Here is an 8,735-nt window from a genome sequence, read left to right as displayed (position 1 = left end):
GGCCTAGTTTTCACAGCTGATATTGAGCTTCTCCAGTGGTTCCTTCCACAGATGTAGTCGATCTGATTCCTATGCATACCGTCAGGTGAAGTCCATGTCTATAACCTGCGTTTGTGTCTCTTATAAAATGTATTTGCAATGAATAAGTAACAGAATCTGATCAAGATTTACAGAACAACTCACCAATAACAGGAGGAACACACAAATGTCGGTGGAATATATATCAAGATAGATAACCTCTTGGACATAAAACAACTCTCAACAAATTTAAAGAACTGAATAATTCTTGCATGCTGTGCTCTGAAAGCGTAGTAAAGTAAAAGAGAAATCAAGTTCAGGAAGATAGGCATTTTTCTGGTATTCTCAGCTATCAGCCAGAATCAAGGACACCTCTTCTTCACTGCCTCCTCTGAATTCAGCTTGAATTTCTGGCAGTTACCCATTGATGTACCCACTTGAGCCATTTTTGTATACTCTTCAGCAAGATTTTCTTTCATGTGATATTAATGACACTGTTCGTAATATTAATGACACTGTTCAGTAGTTTTGGTACTCTATTGGATCATCTTTTCTTGGAATGTGAACAATTTAGGTCTCTTCCAGTATTGGTCAGGTGGTTGTCTTCTAATTTTCTAGGCTAATGAGCACTTTCAGGGCTGCATATGTATGCTAAAATACCTTGACTGGTATGCTATCAATTACTTATACCTTTTTTTCCCCCCCAATGTCTTCTGTACAATTTGAACTTCTTCCTTCAGTATCATTAGTTTCTGATCATATGCTACTTCCTGAAATGGTGCAGTATTAACCAATTCTTTTTGGTATAATTACTCAGTGCATTCTTTCCATCTTTGATGCTTCCTACATCATTCAAGATTTTGTCTAAAGAATCCTTTAGTACTGCAACTCAAGGCTTGATATTGTTCTTCAGATTTTTCAGCTTAAGAATGCTGATCAGCTCCTTTGTATCTTTCATTATAATTTGTTTTGTCTTCTCACATTGCCCTTTGACATTTTCTGTTCTTCTTTCTTCAGCATTTCTTCCCTTTATTTTGGCCTATCTATGTTATACTGCTGTTTCAGAGTTTCTTCTGACATCCATTTTGGTCTTTATTTCCTGTCTTACCTGAAGTTATAGTTTCCCTGGAGTGTGGCTAGTATCACCATCTGTTTTATAGAGAAAAGAGAGAGAATGGAGCAGAGAGTGGAGCCTCAGTAATACCACATAAGAAGACCAAGGGTAGAGTATGTCCTGTGTACCCAGGATCCTGCACAGGGAAACTTCTTGAGCCAGGAGGAAGAGAGAGAGAAAGTCTTCCTAGAGTCAGTACTCTAAATTAGTATTCCAACCTCCTAAACTTTGAGGGAATAAATTTCAATGTGTTAAAGCCAGCCACTTGTTATAGCAGCACTGAATAACTAACACACTTAGAAGCCAATAAAATATTTCTGAATAATACATGCCTCAAAAAAAGTCTCAAGAGGTATAAAAAAGGCTTGACCTGAATGAAAATGAAAATACAGCACAGCAAAACCTATGAAACACACTTAAAACAGTGAAAGTAGAGAAATATTTTAATACAAAATGCATTATATACCTTTATGTATTAATTAATTAATTAATTTAAAAAAGTATGTTTCAAATCAACAATCTAAGCTCCAATCCCAAAATCAAGATAAAGATAATGAAATAAACTTAAAGCAAGCAGAAGATGAAGATAACAAAGAAGACAGCAAAAATCAGTGAAATATAACAGAAAACTAAGAGAGAAAATCAAAGAAAGGAAAGGTTTGGTGTGGAAAACAATGTTTATGAACTTTGTATGTAAACCAATATAAAATAAAATAAAATTTTAGAAAAGAACAATTATTGTTCTTTGACAAAATTAATAATATTGGCAAATCTTATCCTCTCTTGTGGTGCGTTTCTGGCCATATTTGCCATCCTATTTATAACATAGGGAGCTCTGGTGGCCTAGTGGTAAGAAGCTGTGCTGCAACCCTGAAGGCACACAATTCAAATCCACCAGCTGCTCTGTGGAAGAAAGATGGGCAATCTCCTCCCGATCTCCTCCTGTAAGAATAACTGCCTCTGAAACCCGATTGAGAGTCAGATCTGAGTCAATTCTGACGGTACAGAACAATGACTAGTAAGATAGGTCAAGAAAAAATTAGAAAAGAAACAAAAACAAAACTAAGACAGAGCAAGCCAGTATAGTCAGTCATCAAACAGATAAAGGAATACTATTAACAAATCTAAAAAAAAGAAAATTGACAACTATGATAAAATGAACCAATTTTTGAAAGGAACATAAACTATCCAATTTACAGGACATGAAATCCAGCAGTTCAAAGTTCCTGTAACTATTAAAGAAGTTAATATTTTCATTTCAAAAACTCTACAAAACACATTCAAATATAAGTGTTTATATTAGAGAATTCTAGCAAGCACTAAAAAAAAATTAACATTAACTTTACACAAATTCTTCTAGAAAATACAAAAGGGACATTTTTCCAAACCATTTTATCCCGGTACCAAAACTAGACAGACACAGAAAAAAAATCCCAACCAACACCCAAAAACTACAGAGCATTATCTCTCATGAATATAGATACAGAAATCCTAAGTAAAAATATTAGCAAATGGAATCTAACAATGTATAACAAGATTTACATACCACGGTCAAATAGAATTCATTCCAGGTATATAAAACTTTAATATTTGACAATCAAGCAGTGTAATCTACCATGTTAATGAATTAGAAAATAAAAATGATATGATTATATAATCATATAAATGAAGGAAAATTATTTGACAAAATTCAATATCCATGTATGCCTATATCTCAGCAAACTAGAAATAAAGAAAAGTTTCCTCAATTTCATAAAGAGCATTGACAAAAACCATCTACATTATACTCAATAGGGCAAAACTGACTGCTTCTCCCAAGATTTGAAACAAGGTGAGAGTGTGTAATGTCATCATTTTTATTGACCATATTGCTGGAAGTCACAGCTACACAGCTATTCAAGAAAAACAATTAAAAGTTTAGGAATCTATAAGAAAGAAGTAAAATCATCCAAAAATCAACACTCTTGGTACAGCAGTCAAGAAACATATAGCATTGGGCAAGTCCACTCTAAAAGTTATCTCCAAAATGCTTAAGAGCAATGATGACAGTTTGAGGACTAAGGTATGCCTGATTCAGGCAATGGTCTTCTCGTTCACCTACTGTGTATCATAGAGGTGGACAATGATTAAAAATTACAGAAGAATAATTGATGGCTTTGACTTATGGTGCTGGAGAAGAATATTGAATATCCCATGTACTGTCAAAATAACATACAGATACGCCTTCGAGGAAGTGCAGTCAGAGTGCCCCTTGGAGGCAAAGATAGTGAAGCTTCATCTTTCAAACTGTACACATGGAGCTAGATAGTGCTATCTATTCTTGGAAAGGGACATCATGCTTGGAAAGATGGAGAGTCACCAAAAGAGAGGAATATCCTTCCAATGAGATGGGCTGACACAGTGACTTCAGCAATGGGCTCTAGTGTGTCAGAGATGATGAGGATGGCACAGGACAGGGTAGGGTTTAGGCCAGCAGTTCATTAGGATCGCTATAGTCATACTGAACTGGATGGCATCTAATAACAATAGCAGTTTCTTTTTAATTGTGATTTTAGCGAAAGTTTACAGAGAAGTTGGGTTTTCATTCATTCTCGTTGCAAACTTCCTCCTTCCTCTCCCCTTCCTCCCCCCCAGTCCACTTTGCAATGCACCTCTAGTCTAGATTGTTGTCATACATACAGTTAGACAGTTCTTCCCCTCATCTGTTCCAATGCAGCGTTCATTATCCATCCACTCTTTTTCTATTCTTCCCCCCAACCTCCCTTTATGCAAATCCCATTTTATAACAGCTGTCTTTGGCAATATTTATCCCTTTGTGATGGAGATATTTCACTCAGCATACTATTGAGGTTCACCAATATTATGTAGTGTTTTACAAGTTCATTGTTTTACAATGCCAAATAATATTCCATTGTGTGAATATACTAGTTTTTCTATTTATGCATTTGTTGATGGGCACTTGGGCTGCTTCCATCTCTTTGTTGTTGTTGTTGATTGTCTTTGAGTTGAGCACGACTCATAGCCACCCTCTGAATAAAAGGCCTGAAGCCCCTCTACAACTATTGACGTTTATCGAAGTTCATAGAGTTTCCCGAGGCATGTTATTTAGGAAGTGGATGCCACTCCTGCTTCTAATCCAGCTCTTTGCTGTTGTGAATAGTGCAGCAGCAATAAACATATGTATATACCCATTTAAGTCACGGCTGTGGTTTCTTTAGGGTATATTCCCAATAGTGGAATTTATGGGTCATAATGGTATTTCTATTTCCACCTTTTTGAGAAAGTGCCAGAATGCCTTCCATAGTGGTTATATAATTTTTCATTCTCACTAGCAGTGAATAAGAGTTCTGATCTCTCCACATCTTTGCCAGCATTTGTTGTTTGCTGTACTGTTGAACTTTGCTGTTGTTGCTGGAGTGAGATATCATATAATTGTCTGAATTTGCATCTCTCTGATAGCTAGGGATTTTTTTACCTTTTTTTTATGTGCTCGTTTGCCATCTGAATTTCTTCTTTGATGAAATGTCTATTAACAACAACACTTTCAAATGAAATTTATCTACATAAAAAAATTCCAAGGAAATGAGAAATGACTGGTGCAACAAATAAATGAATTCAGGAAGATCACAGGACACAAGATAAAGATTCAAAAATGGTGGTTTTATGCACTAGAAATGAATGAAGAAAATCTGAAATTAAAAATAAGTTTGTCATGTTTAACCACTAAAAACAGTAACATAACTATGATACAAAAAATGGATAAGATTTGCATTGTGAAATCCACACAATGCTAATGAAAGAGGTTGAAGACCTAAGTAAATGAAATGATGAACCATGCTAACAGATTACTAGATTCCAAGAACCTATACAGTAAAAACGCTATTTCTCTCCAAATTGGTGTATAAGTTACAAGTCATTGCTATAAAAAAAAATCAGCAAGAGTTTTTGTAAGGATAGATAAAATTGAGAAGCCCTGGTGCTGTATTTAATATATTGTGCTGCTAACCCAAAGGTGTTAGCACCTAAAAACAATAACAGTGACAACATAGAGAGAGATCCATTGGCCTAGTGGACAGAAAGTTATGCTACCAAGCCCAAGGTGGGTGATTTTAATCTGCAGTCCTCAGGCCTGGTTTAAATTGTTTCAAAATTTTTTTGTCAAACATTCTTCTAGGTGGTATAGCACTGATCTGTGTGTTGCTGTACAGAGGTAACTCATGATTGCTGTGATGCTAAACACTGAGACACTGATGTGCCAAATGTGATAACAGTTAGTTACCCATGGTGGATAGTGTTTGGTGGAGCTTCCCGATTAAAACAAGCTTGGAAGCAAGAGTGGCATCCACTTTCGAAACGGCTTGGCTCTGGAAACTATGAACAGTGCTCAGGTCTTTAATTCATAATGTCGCTATGAGTTGTCTACGACTCAACAGCACCTAACAACAACAACAACCCAAAGGTGAATAGTCCATGGACTTCCAAAAGAACAGACCGATATGTCTTGGAGAAGGTGTAGCCAGAGTGCTCCTTGAAGGCAAAAAATAACAAAGCTTTGTCTCATATTTTTTTGGGTAGGTTGCTATGAGAAGCTATTCCTTGAAAGGGGTATCATGTTTGGAAAGGTGTAGGCTCAGCAAAAGCAAGAAGGACTCTCAACCTGATGGATTGGCACAGTAACTGCTGCAATGGGCTCTATTATGTCCGAGGTGATGAGCGTGCCATAGGATATGACCTGTTCAGATATGTTGTCATAGGCTCACTCTGAGTTGTACTCCTAACAACCACCACCACCACCACCAAGAGTTTAGCAGTTTGATTTCACAGACCAACACCCTGCAGGAGAAAGATGGGAAGTCTCCTCCTGCTATGATTTACAGTCTGGGAAAAAGGATGGAGAGTTTCTGTGAGTCAAAACTGACTCAAGGGCAGTAGATTTTGTTTTATTTGGGGAAAAAGAGAAGAAGTTTATGCTACATTAAAGGCATCAGAAAAAAGATAAATAAAATAAGGCCCCTGGAATTAATGGAATACCAATTGACATGTTTCAACTAAAAGATGCAGCCTTGGATGTATTCAGCATTCTGTGCCAGGAAATTTGAAAGACCACTATCTAGACAGCTAACTGAAGAAATCCATATTTGTTCTCATCCCCAAGAAAGTTGTTCCAACAGAATGTGGAAATTATTGAACAGTATTATTAATATCACATGAAAGCAAAATATTGCTGAAAATCATCCAAAAACTGCTAGAACAGTGCATTGACAGAAAACTGTCAGAGGTTCAAGTGAGGCTTAGAGGAGGCTGTGGAACCGGGGATATTATTGTTGATATCAGATCGGTCTTAACTGAACACAGAGAATGCTAGAAGAATGTCTGTGCTCTATTGACTATACAAAGGCATTTGACTATGTTAATAACAACAATCTATGGCTAACATTGAGAAGAATGAAAATCCCAGAACACTTAATTGTGCTTGTATGATGAGCAATCTCCTCTCATGCAATTTACTGTCTCTAAAAGCCTTTGGAGGGTCAGTCATTGGCTGGTTCTGACTCAATGCACCCAACAACAAGAATACCTAGAGCAAGGAGCTGTAGTCTGAATGGAGCAATGAAATACTGCACAGTTTAAAAGCAGGAAAGGAGTGTATCAGGGTTATATCCTTTCTCCATACCTATTTATCCTGAATGCTGAGCAAGTCATTTGAGAAGCTGGACTTTATGAAGAAGAATGTGACATCAGGATATGAAGAAAACTAATCACCAACCTGCATTATACAGATGACACAATCTTTTTTGCTGGAAGGGAGGACTTGAGGCACTTGCAGCATCTAAAGAAGACCACACAGCCTTTGATATGGATTACATCTCAATGTCAAGAAAACAAAAGTTGTTACCACGGTACCATAATCAAACATGATTGATGGAGAAAAATTTAATTTGTCAACAATTTCCTCTTCCTTGGATCCACAATCAACACCCTTTGTACTGGTAGTCAGGAGATCAGGAGACATATAGTATTGGAAAAATCTATTGTCAGGGACTGACCCAAAGTACTGAGGAGCAATGATGTCTGTTTAAAGACTAAGTGTGCTTGATTCAGGTCATGGTCTTCCCAATCACCTTCAGTGCATCTGAGAGGTGAACAATGAATAAGGATGACAGAAAGAATCCATCCCTTTGCGCTGTGGTGTCGAAAAAGAGCACTGAATGTCCGATGGACGGCCAGCAAAAGTGCAGCTGGGGTGCAGCAAGAGTGCTCCTTAGAGACAAGAATGGTGAAGCTTCGGCTCACATACTTTGGACTTGTTGTTAGGAAGGACTATTCATTGGAAAGGGGCATCATGCTTGGAAAGGTCAATGAAATCAATGAATCCATGAAAGACAGGAAGATTTCCCACCAGATGGATTCACATAGTAACTGTAGCAATGGGCTTAAAGATGTCAGAGATGATGAGGCTGGCACAGGATAGGACAGAGTTCACATTGGCTGTTCATAGGGTTGTTAACGAGTTGTACTCGACTCGATGCACATAAAAAATAACAATTCTAAAATTTATATATAAGTATCAAAGATATCAGAAAATTTAATGCTGTTGTGAAGTTGTTGTTGCTGTTATGTGCCATCGAGTTGCTTGTGACTCATAGCGACACTATGTACAACAGTCCTAAACCCTGCTCTATCCTGTGCCAACCTTATTGTCTCTGACACACTTATTCCCATTAAACTAGTTACTGAATCAAACTATCTCATCATCTTATGCTGTCCCTCCACTCTTCCAAGCATGATGACCCTCTCCAAGAACTGGTCCCTCCTTGCAATATGTCCCAAATATGTAAGACAAATCCTTGCCTCCAAGGAGCAGTCTAGTCTCACCCTTTCCAGGATGAACCTATTTGTTCTCCTAGCAGGCCATATTTAATACTCTTCTCCAGCACCACAGCTCAAAGGTATCAATTCTTCAATTCATCCCTAGTCACTGTCCAGCTTTCTGAAGCATAGCAAGTAATTGAGATTATGACCTGGATCAGGTGTACTTTAGTCTCCAGACTGACATCGTTGCTCTTCAGTACTCTGGAGCGTTCCCTGGCAGCAGACTTTCCCAATGCAATTCAACTTTTAATTTCTTGGCTGCTGGTACCAAGTGTGTTGATTGTGGAGCCAAGCAAACTGAAGCTCTTAACAATCTCAATCTCCTCACCATCTATCATGATGCTGCCAATTGTCCCAGTGGTGAGAATCTTTGTTTTCTTGATATTGAGCTTCAATACATAGTTAAGGCTTCAGTCCTTGACCTTCTGCATGCAATAAGCACTTCAAGTCCTCCTAAGTTTCAGCAATCAGGGTTGTGTCATTGGCATAACACAGATTGTTGATGAGTCTTCCTCCAATTCTGATGCCACATTTCTCCTTGTAGAGGCCAGCCTCCCAGATTATTTGGTTTGCAGATAAATTGAAAAGGTTTGGAGTTAGAACACATCCTTGGCATAAACCCTTCTCAATTTGTTGTGAAGAAGAATACTAAAATTGGAGGAACCAATTTATTTCATTTCAAGATTAATTGCATAGCTCAAGCCTTTCGTTCATAGGGTCGCTATGAGTC

The sequence above is a fragment of the Elephantulus edwardii genome, unplaced genomic scaffold (genome assembly GCF_000299155.1).
Source record: "Elephantulus edwardii isolate Elephantulus edwardi_28Jun2011 unplaced genomic scaffold, EleEdw1.0 scaffold00095, whole genome shotgun sequence".
NCBI classification, from domain to species: domain Eukaryota; kingdom Metazoa; phylum Chordata; class Mammalia; order Macroscelidea; family Macroscelididae; genus Elephantulus; species Elephantulus edwardii.
This window is presented reverse-complemented; position numbering follows the sequence as displayed.